This window comes from Melospiza melodia, chromosome 2 (assembly GCF_035770615.1).
Source record: "Melospiza melodia melodia isolate bMelMel2 chromosome 2, bMelMel2.pri, whole genome shotgun sequence".
Taxonomy (NCBI): domain Eukaryota; kingdom Metazoa; phylum Chordata; class Aves; order Passeriformes; family Passerellidae; genus Melospiza; species Melospiza melodia.
In genome coordinates this window covers 14,777,806-14,797,884 of record NC_086195.1, presented here as the reverse complement: position 1 = coordinate 14,797,884, position 20,079 = coordinate 14,777,806, and the positions used below count along the sequence as shown (strand labels likewise).

The 20,079-nt window shown below is 39.7% G+C and overlaps 1 long non-coding RNA gene across 7 annotated transcripts in view; it reads right to left on the bottom strand.

The window, feature by feature from the left end:
- Nucleotides 1–20,079, bottom strand: part of LOC134433715 (uncharacterized) — a 228,679-nt gene that overhangs the window by 70,287 nt on the left and 138,313 nt on the right. For 4 of the 7 annotated variants that reach the window (XR_010031697.1, XR_010031696.1, XR_010031695.1 and 1 more), the window contains 3 exons: nucleotides 10,302–10,425; nucleotides 8,586–8,749; nucleotides 2,340–2,452 (listed from right to left, as the gene is read on the bottom strand). This is a non-coding gene — a long non-coding RNA (uncharacterized LOC134433715). Of the gene's footprint in view, nucleotides 1–2,339; nucleotides 2,453–8,570; nucleotides 8,750–10,301; nucleotides 10,426–20,079 lie in introns of all 7 variants that reach the window. The other 3 variants (XR_010031699.1, XR_010031701.1, XR_010031700.1) reach the window with 3 other exon arrangements.

Here is a 20,079-nt window from a genome sequence, read left to right as displayed (position 1 = left end):
CAAATATTCTGAGCGTTCAGTAAGCAGGCAGTTCAGTAAACCTACAGCATGCTATAAAACCTCAGCAGAATCTGAAATGGGAATATTACAGAAAAAGGAGTTATGGGTGCAAAATATGCTTGGACAGAAATTACCATTTCCCTGTATAATTACATAGTTTATTACAGCTGATTTTTCATGCAATTAGTAAATTAGATCAGGATGTTCTAAGTTTATTTTTTCAGCAATCTGCAAAATATTAAAAGCAATAAAATAACAAATCCAGACATTTATATTGAAGTGCCTATGGGGCAAGTTGCCATATTTCAGGCTTACTAAGGACTTTATTGCCAAATCCCAATTTATAGGACTCTGACATAAAATGAATCCTTTTAGTGCAGCTGTGTTTATTTTAGTACAGAGTATGCCTACGTTTGTGCTTTAGTTCAGATCATGAACGTGCTTTTGAAGGCAGATTGTGCAGTTGCTGCCACTTAGAATGCTTTGATTCATATGATGGAAGGGCCTCAGAGGATACTTTTACAATTAACCAGCTTCTTTTCAAATTAAATCAAACTGGAGGATGGGATTGAGGAACACATTTACTGTCCTCCAGCTGCTATGACCATTTTGTCCTTTGAACCAGAGCAGAACTAGTTTGAAGTAAAACTCACCTGAAATGGGAAAAATTTTTTTCTCAATCAGTCCTCAACACCTAGATTTCTTCCTAGGGCACTGAACTTCTTGCATGTGAAGGTACAGCCTCCAGAGACCCACAGTAAGCACTGAAAATTCCTTTCCATTCCTCATAAGGAAAAAAAAAATCCCAGCCTCAGTGTACAGTGGGTTTCCCAAGTGCTTTTGAGCCTCTGATGTACAAGTGAGATCATAAATTATCTAATTACTAAACCACAGAGAAATTTAATGTGATCTTTCCCAAACAGCAATCAACCTAATATTATCCTACAAAAACACCAAAGACATTTCAAACCAGACTGGTGTGTGTCATTAGAATAACATGGCTTATGTCACATCACATTCACTGGCTTGCATGAAAACCTCCAGAAAGAAATATCTTCCTTTTGTCTTTATTTTAGACTGTAAGGCCACTGGCTTAGGGACCACAACATTGTGATACAGGAGTGGAAATCCCCTTTCTGTTCATGACTTGGGCTTGCTGCTGTTTATCCATTCAGCAACATCACCTCCCTGTGTATGCTCCTCACAAAAGCTAAGTGTATTTGTCCACACATTTGGCAATTAGGGATTTCCATCTGGAGTTAAGTTATGCACTCTTACTGAAGTGCTTCTCAAGGACAGTCAGTCTCAATAATACAAAACCTCCTACAACAGTAGTGGTGTTAACTTCAATGTCAAGTACCTAGATTTGTTAAAATATTTTAAATTTAAATTTGAAATCAAACAATAAAAGTTGTACAGGACATTTTAAGTCAAGTATAAGCTCTGCTTCTATGATCTTAGACTTTTCTATATCATTTGGTGATTTTATTTATTTTGCAAAAGGATAATAAATAACAGGAGTTACAGCAGTTTCCATGCAGCCAGATAATGATTAGTACTCCCTAGGACAGAGTTCAAGGGAATGTCACCCCTTAACCCTGTATCCCTTCAGGGAAGTTTAGCTGTTAACACAGTCTCCAACAAGTGCAAAGTAGTATGTAGCACATACAAATTTCATGGTTATGTAATTATGCAAATGTCACTTACATGAACTATGTCATCCATAAGAGAAAAAATACCACTAAGCCTTGTGGAAAAGAATTTCCTGCTTTTAGAGGCACTAAATTTAGATGTCTAATTTAAGCACCAAGGCAGCCATTATCTGATTCTGTTTATGATCAAAGCAGGGAATAATTGCACCTGTCTCTGCTGAGGAACAACATAATTTTCATAGTGGGTGGAAGCCAGTGATACGCTGGGAGGGATTAGGAAATATATGAGCTGGATGGCAAAGCCTTTGATTCTGAATGGAAACAGATGGAGACCCTGGCACATCAGGGCCAGGGGTTTTCTACCAGCCAGGACTTTGAGGACATGCTGTGTAGACCATATTCAAGTCCTTCCCCACACACAGTAGATCCACTTTTATACCTTGCCAAGAGACATGTTTCACAGGTTTTTCTGGATTTGATACGATGATAGAACCAGTCTTGAGTTTTCTGAGTTCCCATTAACTACATTTTTATAAGGCATATACATTTTTATCTATTACTCAATGTTAACATTGCAAATGCACAGTTCACTTCGGTTTGATATGTGTGTGGCATAGCAAGCTTTAAGAGGATGCCACTGGAGTGCTCTAACAAAGCCCACCACACCAATACAATCCTCTGTGGTACCTGTAAAGCAGCAGGGTGCATTCCACTTTAATGCCAGGGCCAGCCTGGGAGCTGGAATCCAAGAACCTCTCTGTAAGAGGCATCTTTCACCAGGCAGCAGCACAGGACTGAACCTAGGAAGTTGTAAGAAAGTGAGAAGCAAATGGTAAAATGGAATATCTGAACATGGAAGGTCCTCCCAGGAGTTCTTAAGAATAACAAAGCTGAGGCAGGACTTCTGCCTGTCTGTCATTTAACTTAAATCATAGCTATTCTCTGACAACACAAGATCAATTTGCAATGCTTTGGAGATTCAGTGTGTATTTGCTTTGCTTGCTTTCTCTTTATTTGGAGAATATAAAATGAGGATAGGAAAAAAGACAAAATTTTCACAGAAAATCTTGTTCTCAAGGCAGAGAGAAAGCAACTGGAATAAAAAAGCCTTTTCTTGATAAGGGATAAGGTGGTACTACAGAGCCATGAACTAAGCAGCACTATGTAAACCAAACTTAACAGAGTCTGATGGGCCAGTCAGGTGATAAACATGTAGACATCAGAAATCTGCTTACACAGAAACAGAAGTGATAGCACTGAAAAACTTTTCAGAGAATGCATTATTGCTGAAAGGTGGGTACAGAGTTTAATCCAGTCTGGGAAAACTGCCTGCACTTTTGGTTTTCCAATGAAGGAACCTGCTGGTGGCAAAGCAGGAGTTATTTCAAGCATGTAGATGCAGGGAACAGAAGAAGTTGCTTATGAGAGGTGGGTGAAATTGCCAAAGATCATGAGGACTGGTTGGGAGTTAAGGCTGAAATAAGTAGCTGTGGGGCAAATGAACAATCACATTCATGAGAACTGATCATGCTCATCTTACAGAAAAGACTCATATACTAAGGAATGACTTACCTTATTTCAAAAGTGCAAAATATTTACACAGTAACAGAAGATCCCAAGACATATATTATCTACAGCAAGAGTGGAAAGCTTAGACCACTTTATCATTACACTGCAAGAGAACTTGGTATATTCTGTACAGAGAGACTTCATGATGAATACTTAACATCTTTTGAAAGATGCAGTGTCAAAACCACTAGAACTTCTAGAAAAAAAAAAAAAAGAGAGGTTCATGAAAATGTCTGTTAAACTTTCTGGTTCTGCTAAGTGGATAAAGTATTGGATAAAGTATAAGGAGAGCCTTACTTATACAGAGGAACCGTAACAGATGCAAAACCAGCTTTCAGTAGTAGGGGGAAAAAATACATGCCAGTGAGGGACCAGGAAAAAAGGCAAGAGAAAATTATTTAAGACTTATCCACAGAGCACAAGAAGAAACTAAATTATGAAGATCTGTGCATCTAAACTCCAAAACTCAACACCTTTTGCCATTCTGAAGATGGAACAAGAACAACAGATGCTGCAAATCCTGTCAATCTCTGTAGTGGTTTTTTGAGGTGGGCAGATGGGCCCATTATAAAATCATCATCTTGTACACAGCATTTCAGTACAGCTCAGTTATGACCAGTGTGTCTATTCCCATGTTTCAATTCCCACTTATTTCCTTTGTAGTGAATGGAGCACAAATGCAGAGACACAGCAATTAAATTGTCATTCACAAAGGCTGAAATTGAAGCACATCTTTCCAACAGAGGCATCTATGCCTGCATTCACATTATTACTAGATCCTTCACTGTTTCCTTTTCAGTGGTTTTACAGTTGCCTAATAATTAGATATTCAGTTCATTGCTCAAAAAACTCCTGGAAACATGATGTGAAAAAGAAAAAAATAAATGAGAAAGTGGTATACCTGTCTGAAGAAATGCAGAGAAAGCCAAACCCCATCTGTCTGCAGTCATCTGCCTGGACATTGGATGTAGATTGTCTGAAAGCTACACACTTGCAGAGTAGGTAGAGCTACACATCAATTTGCACACCACAGCACATTAGTTTGCCACAAAGAAAATGTGCTGTTACATACTTTTGGCTAGCCCTGCCTCATGTTCTATTAGCCCTGGCCATAGGAGACTTGCCCAGTCTTGCTGTTCCCAGATGAAACTTATTCCTGAAATCTATCCCAGCAAACCACCAAAAATTATCTTAGTTTCTTAAGCTATAATTAGATGTTTCATTCCCATTGCACTGATCTGCCTCTGAGCAAATTTTGTCTTTGTTGCTAGATAGGAATAGTCTTTCCCATATGTAACAGGTATTCATTAACCATTTTTACTGGTGTCCTTTCAAAATTACAGGCCCCAGCATATCTCCAATAACACCTGGTGACTGCTGGTTTAAGATCTGCTTCTGCATGCAAGAATTGACTGGCCAAAGAGGACAAAGATACCGGCTCTGCCATACAAATAGAAGTGGCAGGTCATCCTGCCACATCCACCACTGCATCCTCCAGGCTGGGTAGGGAAGGGAAGGACAGGGAGCACAGGTGCAGTGAAATTTAGGGGCAGATAGGGAATAACTGCTAAGAACACATGGAGAAAGGACAGGTGATCCTGAGGTTCATAAACTCTTCTGTATTTTTCGAGGCTTAGCAGCATTCAGGCAGAAGCAAGAGCTCATTTTATTTTAAAAGATGCTGTCTGGGCATTACAGAAATAGACTGGACTCTGACTGGCATTACATTAACCAGCCTCACTATCATTGCTATAACACAACTCATCTCTAGCTACACAGGGAATGGCTACAGCTCTGCAGAATATGGCTCCAGCAGAGCATGGTCAGGGAGTACTGCAGCAGCTGATTCTCTAACAGCAGTAGAGCCAGGCCTGCATTTATCCATCCTGCTGAGCTCTGTGCCCTGCTCCTCAGAAAAGCAGCCTTTGCCATATTCCCAACATGACAGATCTATCAAAAGCTCTGCTTCTTGGTGACACTGCTGCACATAATACCAGGTGCAGAACTAGAGATGATATCAAGGAGCTGCTCAGTTATCTTTGCTTGCTCAAAGTCTGGAAAGTAACAATGATGAAGCTAATTAATGGGAGGCAATTAGTGCAGGTATCTGAACAAGAAAATTTTAAAAAATGAAACAGATCAAATCTGGATTTGGTTGTATCTTTTTCTATCTTGTCATGATAATTTCTGTTGAGTTACACATTTGACATCATAGAAAGAATTCAGTTTGATGTGAAGACATTTACGTGTAGGCATTCACAAATGCCTAAACCCTAGCTTTAGTTAGCAAATGCTAAGGAGCTCCTGAGGAAGAGTTCATTTGGACACCTGCCTGGAATTCAGATGCCTAAACACAGACAACCCATGCTGTTTGGGTGCTGTGGAGATCCCTGACCAGCCCCTAGCACATGCTCCAGGGAGTTCTCCTGGACCCCTCTGCTAATGCCCAGTCTTGAGCAGACATTTAAAAAGCAACCTAAGAGATCTCCAGTATTTATATTCTCACATTCAAGGCTGCAGAACACACTTTTTAAGCATCACTGGAGGTCAACAAGTACTGGAAAGAATTGTTAATTTGAGTTCCAAATGAGAAGCAGAGCAGGGAAACACATTGAGAATCCACACAGCCTGTCTTCTTGACTAAGGCTCTGGAGAGAGACTTGGGACATTCAAAAAGAGCAGCACACTGAGCCAAAATCTGCTGTTTGTAATGTGGGCATCACTATGTGGCTTGATGTCATAAAATCCAGACAAAAAACAATTTCTTACTTCATGGGAGGAGCCCACAGAGGAGAAACAAATACCTAAGGCAATGCACTAAGGAGCCTCATTAAATTGTCTAGAAACACTGAAGGAGATCCAAACTGTAAAAATGCAGAGGAGCAAATCTGATGAATCATACACTGCAGGACAGATACTCCATGGGAGAAAGGGAACAGAAAGGTAGCAAGGCTGAAAAAGATCTGAGCAGCATACACAGGAGGAAGAGTCAGAACTGGGATTGTGGTATCTAGTAACAACAAAAAAAATAAGCCCAAACTAACAGCCAGTGCCAATTGCACTTTTATCAGGAGCTCCACTGTGTGCAGTCTGTAATAAAGAGTTGAGGAGCAGGAGAGCACCAGGGCCCCAGTGGGGATCCCATGGGTTTACCAAGCCCTCCTGGGAGATGGCAGGGGCTGGGCAGCCCTTCCTGATGGCACATTCTTGAAAGCATGCCCCAAACACTGCCATGTGTCTACCTTCATGCCAGGATGAATTGGAAGGGATCCAGACAAAAGCAAGGCAAATGACAAAGAGCTGGAGGGAATGACTTCAAAGGAAAGATTAAATGAGCTAAAATATGCATAGCATGGCTAAGAAACCACTGTAGGTCAGCAGAGAGGGAATACAGAACTGTGAGCCATTCTTAGGCAGAGGTATAAAAGAAAAGGTCTATCATTGACAGCAAATAGGCAGCAGGAAGAATTTATCTTCTTATTAATATTCTTCTCCTTATTTTGCTCCATACATAGTAGCTTTATCATACCATCATGGAATGCCAGAAGGAGGAAGGACACAAGCACTGAGAAAAACCCCATCTTTCTTACGAGTGTACTTTGAATTTCATTTTATAATTCATTTAATTTCCTCCTTTCTTCCTGCTGTAGGCCAGGCTCATCGTCACACAGGACTAAGGAACCAGTTCTCTCTGAAACCAAGACTATTTCAACAAGGCACATTCAAAATAATTTATGAACATTTCCAGTATTGCTACAAGATTATTCCTTCTTCTATGCCTTGTTATTTCAGGACCAAACAGTCTTGGAATTCCTTGGGCTCATACAATTTCAATGAAATAATAAATTATATTATGATTTTTCATGAGAATTTCTCCTCCCATCTGTTTTTTTGTTGTCATTGTTTTTGATTTTGCTTGGGGATTTTTTTCTGTTCTGTCTTTGGGGCACACACAGAGACATCTGAAAACAGATTCACCCAAGTCTCACCTCTCAGAAGGAGAATCCTTGTCTTGTCATCAGTTCCCTGTTTAGGTCAATTGTAGTCACTCAGGGAGGAGAATTCTTTCCATGTTGCTCTCCCCTATGTCCAAATTCTAATTTTTCAACAGCTACCTTCATACTGTTTTCTTTATATTAGTTTCTTCTTTGATTACTAATGATTGCATGCTTTTCCCAGTAAGGATTTTTTTTTCCCTAGTAAATCTTTTGAGGATTTCACTCCCACTATGCCTTTTCTTCCTTGTCACTCTTTACTCACTGGTGAAATGTATACAGCTGTTTTTATGTTATTTTTAATACCAGAAGGTCAGAACCTTGTCTGCACATAATCATACAAGTGAATACTTAACTCTGAGGAAGGTTTCCTCGGATCATGGAAGGCTGATATTCTTCTAGGCAGTAAAATTATCCCCAGTGATATGAAAGAGAAAGACACTTGCTTTGCTAACAAGTCTCTTAAAAGTTTGAGTTAAGAGCATCTCATCCTTTATGTTCAGCAGCCATTTGACCAAGAACTGAAAGAACTGAAAGAAATATCAGTGAATCACAGAAGTTACAGCTGTGCAAAGCTCACAAACTGAGCTTTGTCTGCTCTATGCCCTACTCTCTTCATTATGGAAAAGGTCCCTACACTACCATTTGCTTTCTTTTTCAGGTCATAAACTCATTTCCATTCATAATGCAAAAAAGGAGTAATACAAACCAAGGCACGCAAAACTACATTTTAAAGCAAAATAAGCCTGTGGAACTTATGACAAGTTGGAAATGTTTGAACATCTTTCACTAGAGTTAGCAGCTTGAGCAGTATGAGAAAATTAATGGGAATCTATGGATTTTTATGATTTTCCCCATATAAAATTGGTTTTGAGTAAGCACATTTAAGGGAGTGAAATGGTGCATTTTGGCAAGGAGCCTCTGTATGATACATATTTATACTTCTGTGCAATATAATGCATACATTACAACCAAAATTATATTTTACATTGCAATATTTTATATTGTCAAAAATGAGAATTTCTGGGGATTTGATTTGATTTGATTTAGAAGTGAAAATAGATGGAATTCTATTTTTTTAAAGGACCTGGTAATACTTTTTTCCCCCTTCTTGTTGCTTTCCTGGTGAGCAAGCAATCAAATTTTAAAAGGATAATCTTTTCCCAACCTTTGGCTATAGTTAACAATGCTACTTAGAGACAGCAGTTTGAAAAGTTACAGTATAATTGATGCAGCATGAACTGAATCAAGAGGACAAAGTTGATGTGCAGATATTAACATAATCCACTCCTCACATTCCAGAGGAGTTCACATTCTTTCCCAGCATGTAATTTCCTTATTAAAAACACTTTACCTTTCCAGTACAGACCTTTCTTGGATGTACAAATGACAGCCTTTACATCCTGAAAGACACTCTGTAGTCTTCCCTGCTGTCATAGCCTGCACATTTGGAAGAGGAAAATGCCCAAGTTTGGGGATTCTTTTTGCACAAGGAGCAGTCAGCCAACTGGAACCTCCTTCATGCAGTTGTTTCTACATACACACAGAGACACAAACATGAATAAACCTTTTAGCTTCCTAATAACATGCAAACATGCTCAAATCAGTTCTGCATTAGATTACTGATCCTCATTTATGTTACTGCCTGGAAACATATGACAGTGGCTCAGAGGAGATGCCTTTTATTTTTAAGTTTACTTAATTGTTTGAATAAGCAGACTCAAAAGGGAAAGGGCAAATGAGTTTGTTCTCTGAAGGGATGAATGCACTGCTAGCTTTCCAGTGGGACTCATTGTTTTCTCTCTACTGCAGACACACTTGTGAAATTACAAAATTCCAGAATGAAGTCAAATGTTAGAAACCACCTAATTTGGGCTCATGATGAAGCTTTCAGGTGCCTGTTATTAGTACAGCCATTTTCCAAATCTGACCATGCACTTGTGAGATGAACCAGTCTTGAAAGACCTCATTTTTCCATGATCCACACAGAACCAAGCAGTCACATCTGTGATATCTCACTCTCAAAAACCACACAGCAACTTTCTTCTGCTGCTTCAAACAGTCTCTGCATTCAGCATGGGCACCAGTGTGTGAAGAGGAAGGGACAGAGGGACGTGAAAAAGGAGTAAAGGAGTCAAGTGTGGTGGGGTTCCTCCCTCAGCACCTCTGCTGGATTTCTACCTGGAGATTACACAACCAGAAAGCTCAGCAGCACTTCCCCATATCTCCAGCTGTACTCATGTGGCACGCAGGTCCTGCAGTTTGAAGTGGTTATTTGCCAACTAGATGTGTCAGAGGAGATCCTATAGGATCTCCTTCCTGCCAGCTGTTTTCCAGAAATGGAGCCAGTGTTAATAACAGGAACAGGCAGAGCAGTGGCTGCTTAGCACATTGGAAATGAGGCCACTTGCATTTAAGAGCTTATAAATGGATTCAGTTTTCTAATTTCAGGACCTACATGCAGGAAAAAACCCTAATTTATCGTATGGTTTTCATTTTTAACCTCTCTGTAGATGTGCGGATCTTTAGTTTTCAGTTCTGCGCATACACTTTATAATCTCTCTAAGTATAAACCAGTCAAATGGTCTTCCTATATCTAAATTTAGTATTCTCTGATCAATGTATCTTTCATATGCATGAAAGAACTACCCCACATGCTACTGCAGACTCCTACATTTGCCTGTTTTTTTATTCAGCTGTATTGGATTTTCTTTTTTTTTTGAGCAGTCATACTCCTTTGACAGTACATAGCTGTCGTGGTTCTGTCTCACAGGTTTCTATACATCAGAGACCAGCTTTAAAACTATTTTGACAGGTTAAAAGCTGGGATTTTTCCAGGGACAGAATGGAGAGAAGCAGGAATAAGAGAAGTGAAAAAGAGTATTCCTTGACACCCCCTAATCTCCTCAGTGCAGATGGCACTGTCATTTTCAAGTAGCTTCTGTGCACAACAGCCACTGCGAAAGAGTGAAAGTTGGAACGCTGAAAATAGTCTTTTTTGGGAGAGGAATATACATATCTGTATGTTCATCTATCCAATATGCCCAGCTGTGAATGCACAAGCAGACAAATGAGCAAAGCTTACCTTCCCACTTCCTCCCCTTGTCCATTCACTAAAATTAATTGTTCCCCAAGATGCTGTAGGCCACATTGTTAATTATTGTCTCTCTCTTCTGCACCTGAGGCATCACACTGGTTTAGAAAACAGCCTGCAAACAGATGGAGAGCTGCTGGAGATGAATCTGAAGGTACGTGGGAAAAAAATAAAAAGGATGCAGACTTTATGGTACTGCAGGCTCAGATGGTCTATTAATTTTCAATAATATTCTGGAAAGGAAGGAGGTCTCTACATGTTTTTAGGCTTAATTTGTTTTCACAAAAGGAGTTACAAGAGCCAATTACTTTTATGATTTCATCACAATCACCTACGTTTAAAGAATATTTATGGGAAAATATTCCAATCACCCCTGCACCAGCCTTGCTGTTTGTCAGACAACCCTTCCCCCCATGGGCAGCTGTGCATGCACCCTGCCTGACAGAACCAAGGCTGCCTGACTTGCAGACCAGACAGAAATGCCAGCTTGAAGTGGATGCTGCATGCAGCCTCTTGCCTGCTGCCTTAATGCCACTGGTTCATCCCCAGCACCAACCCCAACAAGCTGGTTCTGCCACCACGTTGTCACAGAAAGCCACAGGGCAGCCTGGGGCAAAGCTTCCCTCACATGCCCAGGCTGCCCCCATCCCATTTGTGTGAGGCAATGTCCTGATACAATCCCAACAAAAGTGCTTCTCTCTTGGATCCAGTCTGACAATTAACAAAAAGCCACTGCAGTTGTTGACATTGTCTGGTTTTTCATCTTCCCAGGCTGAGGATCAAAGTTGGTACAGCCATAACAAGGAAGCAGGCATGCCTCTAATGGTGCTCAAAGCTGTCCTGTCCTACTGAGGAGGGCACTGCAAAGGCACACAAAGCACAGGCATCCAGACCTACCTGATGTGCACCATGCCAGCTTCAAAACAGGTAAAAGGGTTTCCCTTTCATAAGTACTTCAATGTGATCATTTTCTGTGTAAAAGTACCCAAGAGATATATCCAAAAACCATAAGCTCTTCTAATAGAGCCATCTCACTCTCTTCAAAGGGAAAACTATTGCTGCACATAAGGAACAGTTGCAATTTCTAAATGGGGAAAAAAGCCTTTCAGACTTGGCTGTAAGTTCAGCTCTGCACATTAGCCAAATTACTTCAGAAAGGCAGTGAAAAAGTTATTAATAGATTTATCAAATGACTATCCAAAGGAATGCAGATATGTTAGCCAAGAAGCAAGAAAAAGCAAGTTAATTATGCCACGACCAGCCCTCTGATCCATATAGGAGCAAGGAAAAAGAGGTTATACCTAAAATGCAGTGGCCACTCTTCCTTTTACAGTGTTGGCATTGTGCATATTTTGTGGAGCAGAGTCTACTTGGCAGAGATTGGCACACAACTTGTCGAGTGTTGTACACAGTGTCAGGCTGCTATATGAATGTGTAAAGGAACTCTGGAACTTAAGTATGGTGTCATTTCCTCCAGTACCCAAATTCTGTATATAAGTATTTTGCAATCTAGCAGAGATTCTCAACTGCCATAACTTCATTAAATTCTTGCTACAGAAACAACTAAATGCATTGTATATGATTCCATACATTTAGCTTAGATAACTAAATCTACTGTCTCTCACTCTTTTAAAAGCTTATTAAATATAATAAATATGTCACAAGAATCAGTCTGTATCACTATCACCTGCACAGGTTAATACGCAGTATATTGTTGCATGACCTTGGGATTCCTAGTCAAGGATTCTTAATCTGCCTTTTCCCCTGTTCTGCAGATGGTGCAAAATGTGAATATTTAAAGCTGGTAGGGCTGAATATGTCTCTAGCTCCTTCTCTCTTTGCAGAGGCAGTATCAAGGCCTCTGGCACTCCATTTGCCCCATGGGTGAGAGGTGGAGGTAAAGGTGATTTCTGCTAAACCATCTTCCCCCTCAGTGCTGCAGAGGATGAGATGGGTAACTGGCCAGTGGTGGTGCTTAGCCAGAGCACTGCAGACTTCCCAAAAGCAGCGCTGCAAATAATACCAGAAAATAATTTGATCTGGAAAGGACAATCTATTCCAACACTATTTTAGATTCCTTTCTTTCTTCAGTCAACCCTTTGTTTTATTTTGGACAACAAATCTTTGGTAAAATGCAATTGTCTTTAATGAATTGCTTTTCTGAGCTGTCACTGTCATTGTACTGAAAATTCAGGGTGATTTATTTGACTGGTAGCAGAGGTGTAAGAAAAAAACTTTAGCTCTTCTCCATTCTAACAGGAGTATTTGCTCTGGTAGGATCAGTTCAGTGGTGGGGGCTTTTGGCTATGGAGAGCACAAAAGAAAGATGCCAGTATCTGGATACCTATCAGACACTAAGGTTTGTAGGCTGGGCTGAGAACAAACTTGTCCAATGGTGGTGATATATCACAGATTCTTCTCTGGCTCTCATAGGCCCAAGGACGCTTCTTTCATTACTACCTTTTATGAGGCAAAATAAGAAAAGATCTATGAAATCAATTCACACTCTCAAAATGGTGCTTTAGTCATGGGTCACACAATTAGCCACATCTGCAAAGCGGTACATTTGCTGATTGCTAAATTCGCACCTCCAAGAACCTGGGCTAAATTTTAGTTTAAACATTTTGGTACATGGAAAAAATGTTGCAATTGCACACATAAATGCCAGATATTGCAATGAACATATGAGTGAAGGACGGTTTTTTCCTCTGGAAAAAGAAGGTTGTGGCTGAAGGTTCTGGCCTCTTCTGTATAATTTGTATCCTCTCTTGTGTCCCCCAAGATATTTCTATCCTTCAGAGCCACAAGATATTTCTGGGAAGAGCTGCATCTCAGCCAGACTTTATCTGTTAACTTTTAACTCACACTCGATACAAAAACCTTTTACATCCCAACAAAATAAGATTTTGCCTCTAGCATCAATTATCATTCATCTGGCTTTTGAAGAAGTTGACAGGTCTGTATTGTCCTTGCTTTCCTTTTTCATGTATCTTGAAAGATATTTGCCTTTCGTTCACCTCATGGCACCTCAACATCCTCCTCACTTCTCAAAGATATCTGCTAACAAGGCTTTCAGACATCATCAACCCACTTTTAAAAATTCAACGACACCATAGGTGCAACCTGATTTAAAATAGTCTTAGCCAGTTCCTGACCCCTTATGGTGCTAAGTAATGTTACAATTTACCCACAGACTACTTCTGTATGCATGTAAGGCCCGATGAAGTTACATAAGTAAAACATGGTAAGCAGTCTTCTTGTTCTGATAATTAACAATAATAAGGCTTCATCTAAAGTGCTGGTATTTACAAAACCTTGAGAGTTGTCAATAGACATCCCAGATTTTGTTGTATGCCTCAAATGGATAATTTAGGATACCCTTCTGTAAAAGCCTGTCAGTGACATCAGTGACCTTGCTGAGCTCACTGAGAATGATCAGCCCAATGCAGAAAGGACAAAATAGAAAGCAAAAGCAGAATGAAAACAAATAAACAAACAAACAGGCAAGCAAAAAACCAAACAACTTCTCTGTCATGGCAATTAGCAAGCAATCTTTTGGGGGATGATCTCAGCCCAGGCTAGCATCTGCTCCTAGGAGGAGAAAAAACTAATTCAATATCAGACAGGAGTAAAATGTTTCAGCAGAGAGGGAAGACTTGCTCTAAATTTCAAACAGGAGACATTGGTAAAAAGAAAGAAGAAAGAAAGAGCATGAGAAAAGCCTACGAGGAATGAAAAAAAGCTAACAGGAAAGGAAGGAAAGGAAGGAAAAGGAAAGCAAGCAGGGAGGACAAAGAGAGTTGCATGAAGTAGTTCTATGAGGAGACCATGTCAAAAGCCAAAACCAGTGCAGCATTACAATGGCACTTTAGTAGAGGAGAGAAACCCAACCCAATAGTAGCCAGAAGAAAACCCAGAGGTATTTAAAGTCTTCATTAAATGGAGGCACCATGAGCAAAACTGAAAGTAAAATAACAAAATTTGCACTAATGTCTCAAACATTCTCTCATAAAATCTGAACTTTCCCCAAATCAACACAGCCAAAATAGCTAAACTATTTGCAGTACTTACATGTAGTGCCTGCACCTGTCTATAAGAGTGATTATTAATTTTCTGTGCATAGGTCATGTAAAAAGTCACGTAGTTTCTCTGTGATTTAGTTTCCCATCTGCAAAGCTGCCACCTCTGCTTCATTAAAGGCAAAGAGGCAAAAAGTTGACAAGGAAGAATATAAATAAAGAAGGACAAAGCAGATGATTTAATGGCAACATCAGGCTCAGGTCCAGATTAAATTAAAAAGCATATAAAACAGTGAAGCAGTTAACTGATATATTTTATTATAAAAACATAAGTATCTTCCAAAATATATCTAAAAAGGGAACATGACAATTCAAAATATCAAAATAGTATGAAATTAAATTCCTCTCTTTTCTGTAGGCATTCACAGGCTCTGCTTCCCTGTTGCCTCCCTTCTAGTAAGACTTTTCCCCTTCTTTACTCTTCCTAATTGCCAAGGTTTAAAGGACACTGAAGAGCACAGGATGGGTTCATTAGAATTGCAAAGCATCACCGCATTCCATTTTCAGCATGGCACCATTTATCTCTGTTGCCACACCATACTGTGAGGTGGCACCAAAAACCAGACGCTGCAATCCAGAGCTAGGGAATGCTAATCATCCTACATCAGACCCAAACCATGCAGGATTCAAGGTTAACTGTGGTGGAGAACATCTGTTCAAGGAAATAAATGACTCCCAAAGGCAAACAGGAGTGGGCTTTAGATTTTCGACATGACCAGCTTCTTTCTGTTGGCTTGGAAGGCCTGGTTTAAATTCTTGGCCATTTGTTTCCATCTCTTGTGTCTACATAACCAATTCTGTCCCCTTCCTTCAATGGAGGGCACAACTATCTCTCCTCAGACCTTTTGAAGGCACCAGGTTGTTACCCATGGTAAAAATTAACATGACCATGTCTTTCTTTGCTTAGTTGCAGCGAAGTAACAATATAAATTACACCTCCTGCACAGACCTCAGCACAGCATCTATGCATAAATAGCATCCTGTAGTTTGGCCAAAGGAATCTGTCTAGCCAGTTGCCCAGGTTCACCCTGTCCAGACTGATACCTGAGTTTAGTCTACCTCAGAAATTCTACCTTTCCATAAAATTTTCTTTAAAAATATTTCTATTCTAATGTTGTTCATATTAAATGCCACACATGTATCCTGTCTTACAGCAAAAATAGGCAGAACTGGAAAAGGTACTCAGTCAGCACTACATTGTGGTGCCAAAGCACAACTAAGAAGTAACTATGAGGTTGCCAGATCAGAGACTGCACATTAAATTCTTGCATTTGGTCTAAGTCTGTAGCCCTGCTCTTATTGTAGTCTATAGCAAGCCTGCAGTTAATTGCAGCAATAGTAAAATGTATTTTAGGGAGCCACCATAAAGAGGTAGGCTGGATTATCTAATGACACATACGTATTTTACTAAATGTGTTACTTGTCAAGCTAATTAGTTACCCTGTAAATGAAAAGGTCAACCCTGCATAGCATTTGCATCTCATCTTTCTGAGTCAAATTTCCTGTGCATGGTAGGTGGAAAGAATTAAATTCTACTGAAGTTGTGAACTGCTGATAGGAGGAACAATTTGGCAGGCAGAGAAAAATTTTAAAAAAGCTGTTCAAATCTGATCTGAAGCTAAGAACATGGAACATGTCCATCAGGAAGACACCAATCCCATGGCCACCAGCTCCATATTGTACAATTTGTTTCAAATAGCTCTGCAGCCAAGCAATACATTGAAACTGTCAGTCACACTTTACACTTTTTCCACTGCTTCTGCTGCTCTTTACTAAGCCACATATGCAAGTAGAGGAGAGACAAGGCTGATGAAATCACTCCACTGCACCAAGGTGCTACTTTTGACCCCAAATTGCCACTCTGTAGAGGAGTTCCCTGACAAGCCACAGTATCGTGTGCACACTCCACTGCGTGCATATTTCCCCCTATTTCTACAGCTGGAGGAGAAATCCATCACAATATAACTATTCTACACCTGCAGCTCACTAATTTTGAAGCTCTCGGGGCCTTGCACATCTATAGCAGCCCTTTTCCAACACCTTTGTCATATACATACATCTGAAGTATGAATACTTGGCACAATAACAAATACTTGAGAGCTATGGACAAAGCCATCAGCAAGAGGTTAAAGAAAAAGCATCAGAAGCCTTCCTGGGGAATATCAAACCAAAATAAACAGAATGTTTCAGGGCAGTCAGCAGATTAAGCAGGAACTTTGAAATTTTTTTCTTTTTCAGAGAAACATCCAGCTTTGTGTTTCAGTCTGTAAACATCCTATGCCAGAAAGGGATCTTCAGAGACTCTTTGTCCTTGCTAAAGGGCTTTACTTAATGGGGTGTTACATGAAAAAGCCTATCTGTCTTTCAGGAAAATGTGCCCTGCGGGCTCACTGAAACACTGGCAATATCTAGAGGAAAAAGAAAACCAGGATATGAAATATGTCCTGGCTCTTCTAGGTTTAAATATATATTAAGTCACTCTGCCAGGACTGAAAACTCTGGTGTCATAAATTTCACAGTAACCTGTGTGCATTAAGTAGATGTCAGGGGACCCTGCTCCCTTCAACAGGAGTCACATCTTCCAGGCAGAGAATCTCACTGTCAAAGGCTTGAGCTTTGCTTGCAGAAGCTGCCCCAGCCAGCTCTGAGCTCACTCTGCAGACAGGCTCTCCACTGCAGGGAAGCCATGGGATCCTTACAGCCCCCTGCCCATGGGCTGACCCCTGCAGCACTTCCACTGGGACTGACACAGCAGCTGGGAATTTAAAGCCCTTACACCTACACTGCAAATGATTACATCACTCTTCAAATGACAGGTCCTTTGAAATAGCTGAATTATGTTGGACTATTTCCTTTGTGAGTTCTTTGGTAAGAACTTTGCACCCCACTTAGCAGGCCTATACGTAACAGGAGCAAGTGGATGGCTTAAGATACAATATAAAGTCTTAGCTTATAACTTGTGTTTCAAAACCCTTCATTCCCCATATATTTGACCAAAGTTTTAACTTCAGATGTACTTAAAGATGCCTTTTTTTTTTCTGGTGCACATACAAGCTTATGCATAGGCAGCACTAGGAATCAATTAGCCCATTTTAAGGGGAGTGAACACATACTCAGTTCTAGACTTCAGAGAAGACACACTCACACACTCCCTCCATGTATTTTTCATCAGGCAGGATTTTCCTGAATCCAAATAGCAATGAATATGGCACTCATGTTCACCCTCCTCTACTCATGGTTCATGTAAGAAATACTTCCTTCTGGCTTTGAGTTACCCATCTTATCTGTCAGAAGGGATAATAACTCCTCTGTGTTACATCAACTTGATTATCTGGAAAGGAAAAAAAATCCTGATTTTACTTGTAAGTCTTACACAAGAGAAATTTAGGAGATAGCAGTAAATTTTTAAATCTCTCTCTTGTATGATCCTGGCTAAAAGATCTCTTTCTTCCCTCCTTTGATTTTGACTTGGTTCAAGAATATCTGCCTTGTATGCAACTGTTGAAATCTTCTGGAACCATCAAAATTCCCACAATATGTACAATTGTGGAATTAATCTGAAAAGGTTTTGGTGTTAGGAAGGCAAACATTCTGTGTCAGCTTCAGCATTTCATGAGGAATATTGAAATTCCCAGTGTTTACATCAAGGACCCTAGTACCTTTAAACCCAAATTACCTTTGAAGCCAGTAACCAACAGTTCCTTTTGGTACCTCTTCAGCTGGTTCAGCTCTGTGCTGTGCTGATTCACCACATCAGCCCCAACTGTCCTATTCCTAAATTATTTTTTGTCCTGCTCTTTAAGATATAACTTGCAGCAGAAAGAAAAATGGGAACACCAGTGCAGACTTATTCTTAAAACAAATGCTCCCTTAATCAAAACTGGATGACTAACAAGCATAAAATTATGGCTCTAATACCACATATAATCGTTTATCTCATTGCAAAGAGGCATACATCATTTGCATTGTGTTCCAGTAGTGTTTTATACCCACTTTACCATAATCTAAATGAGCATGCACAACGCAGACAAATGGAGATTCTAGCCCATCTTATGCATTTGCCTGGAGAGCACAATGATGTTTGTTGTGTGCACTTTTAAAAATCATGTTCCTATAAATAAACACATTAAAATGTAAAGACAAAGCAGTGGGCAATCTCACTGCCTGAGCATTTTTAATTGTGAGATATACTTTTCACAAAAAAGGGATGTTTTTGTAATAGTTTTTTTCTGGGCAGCAGTTTTAATAAATTATATTTGAAACTTACATGAGCTATGGAATAGGTTTGTTGAAGTGAATTTAAACCTATGGATACATCAGCTCAGCATGTGGGTACTGCCAACCACACTTACAGCTCAGACTAGAGAGTATTTTCTTCTGCCCATTCCTCATTATCTGGGATGAAATGAACAGTCCAAGCCAAGGACTCAGCTTTAAGCAACTTTAAAAACTTACCAAAATGGCAACTGCCAAAGTATGTATTTCTTTCCTTGAGCCTACTTCTGCACAAAGGCTGTAAGAAGCTTTCACTTCTCCATCTGCAGCATCCTCCCTATTCCCAAAACCACCACAGCTGTGAAGTTCAATAATGCATAGTCCTTCAGGGAGAGCAGGTATGGCTTCACATGACAATATTTGCAAGAGCTGATTTCAGCTCCCATGTATGACTTTACATCCTTTTCTGACCTTGTAGATCTGTGAGAAACTGGCACTTGAAATTCTGACATTTTTATAAGAGACAAGCTGATCTTATACCTAATTTTAGAGAGCTTTATAAAGGTCTTTTTCCTATTCACAAGGATAACTCGCTCAGCACAGCTGATCTTACTGTACAGAACTATGAGGCTTTACAAGCAAAAAAAAAAGCATACTAAATATATGGCAAAATTCTATTTTGTATTGTTAAGATCATTTATCTGTGACATATGTGGCATGAAGATGAAAATATGACATGCTCTAAAGGCTTTATTGTTATTTCACTTGGACTGAACTGCATTGCTTATGCTCAATGCACCATTTGTTCAACATGCTTTTCTGATTCTGCCCACAACTTAAAGCTACCATCCAAAAATCAAGGGAGCAGTACAATCTTGACACAGATTAACCTCAAAAATAAACTGTAACTACATTAAAGAACTGTGAAATTCTACCTGGAGATTATTTGCTCAAAGAACAGGAACATGATAGAGATGGTAGGAGGATGTATTGAAGATGCCCCTGCCCATCACAGGGGTGTTAGTCTAGGTGACCTTTAAATGTCCCTTCCAACACAAACTATTCTATAATTCTATGATTCTATGATTCTATGAATGATCCTCAGCAAAATAAAAGAGATAGATGGATACTCTGCACAGCACATTGAATGCTTTAGAGTTCAGCAGAGTATCATTCCTCTTTTTCCATCAGACTGTCTTGTATGGACTTAGCACTTAAGAGAATAACTACATTACATATTTTACATACTATTACAGCGACCTGATGAGGTTTTCAGGTGAGAGTAGGATGAGAATCTTGTTTCTTGATCAGAAGGCTGGATTTATTGATATAAGACATATAATACATTATAACTATACTAAAAAAGAATAAGGAGAGAAGTTGCAGAGGCTGCTAAGCTAAGAATAGAATAGAAAAGAATCTAAAAACAAGAGAGTTCTCTGTCCCTGTGTTCCAGAGAGCTTGCCCTGTGATTG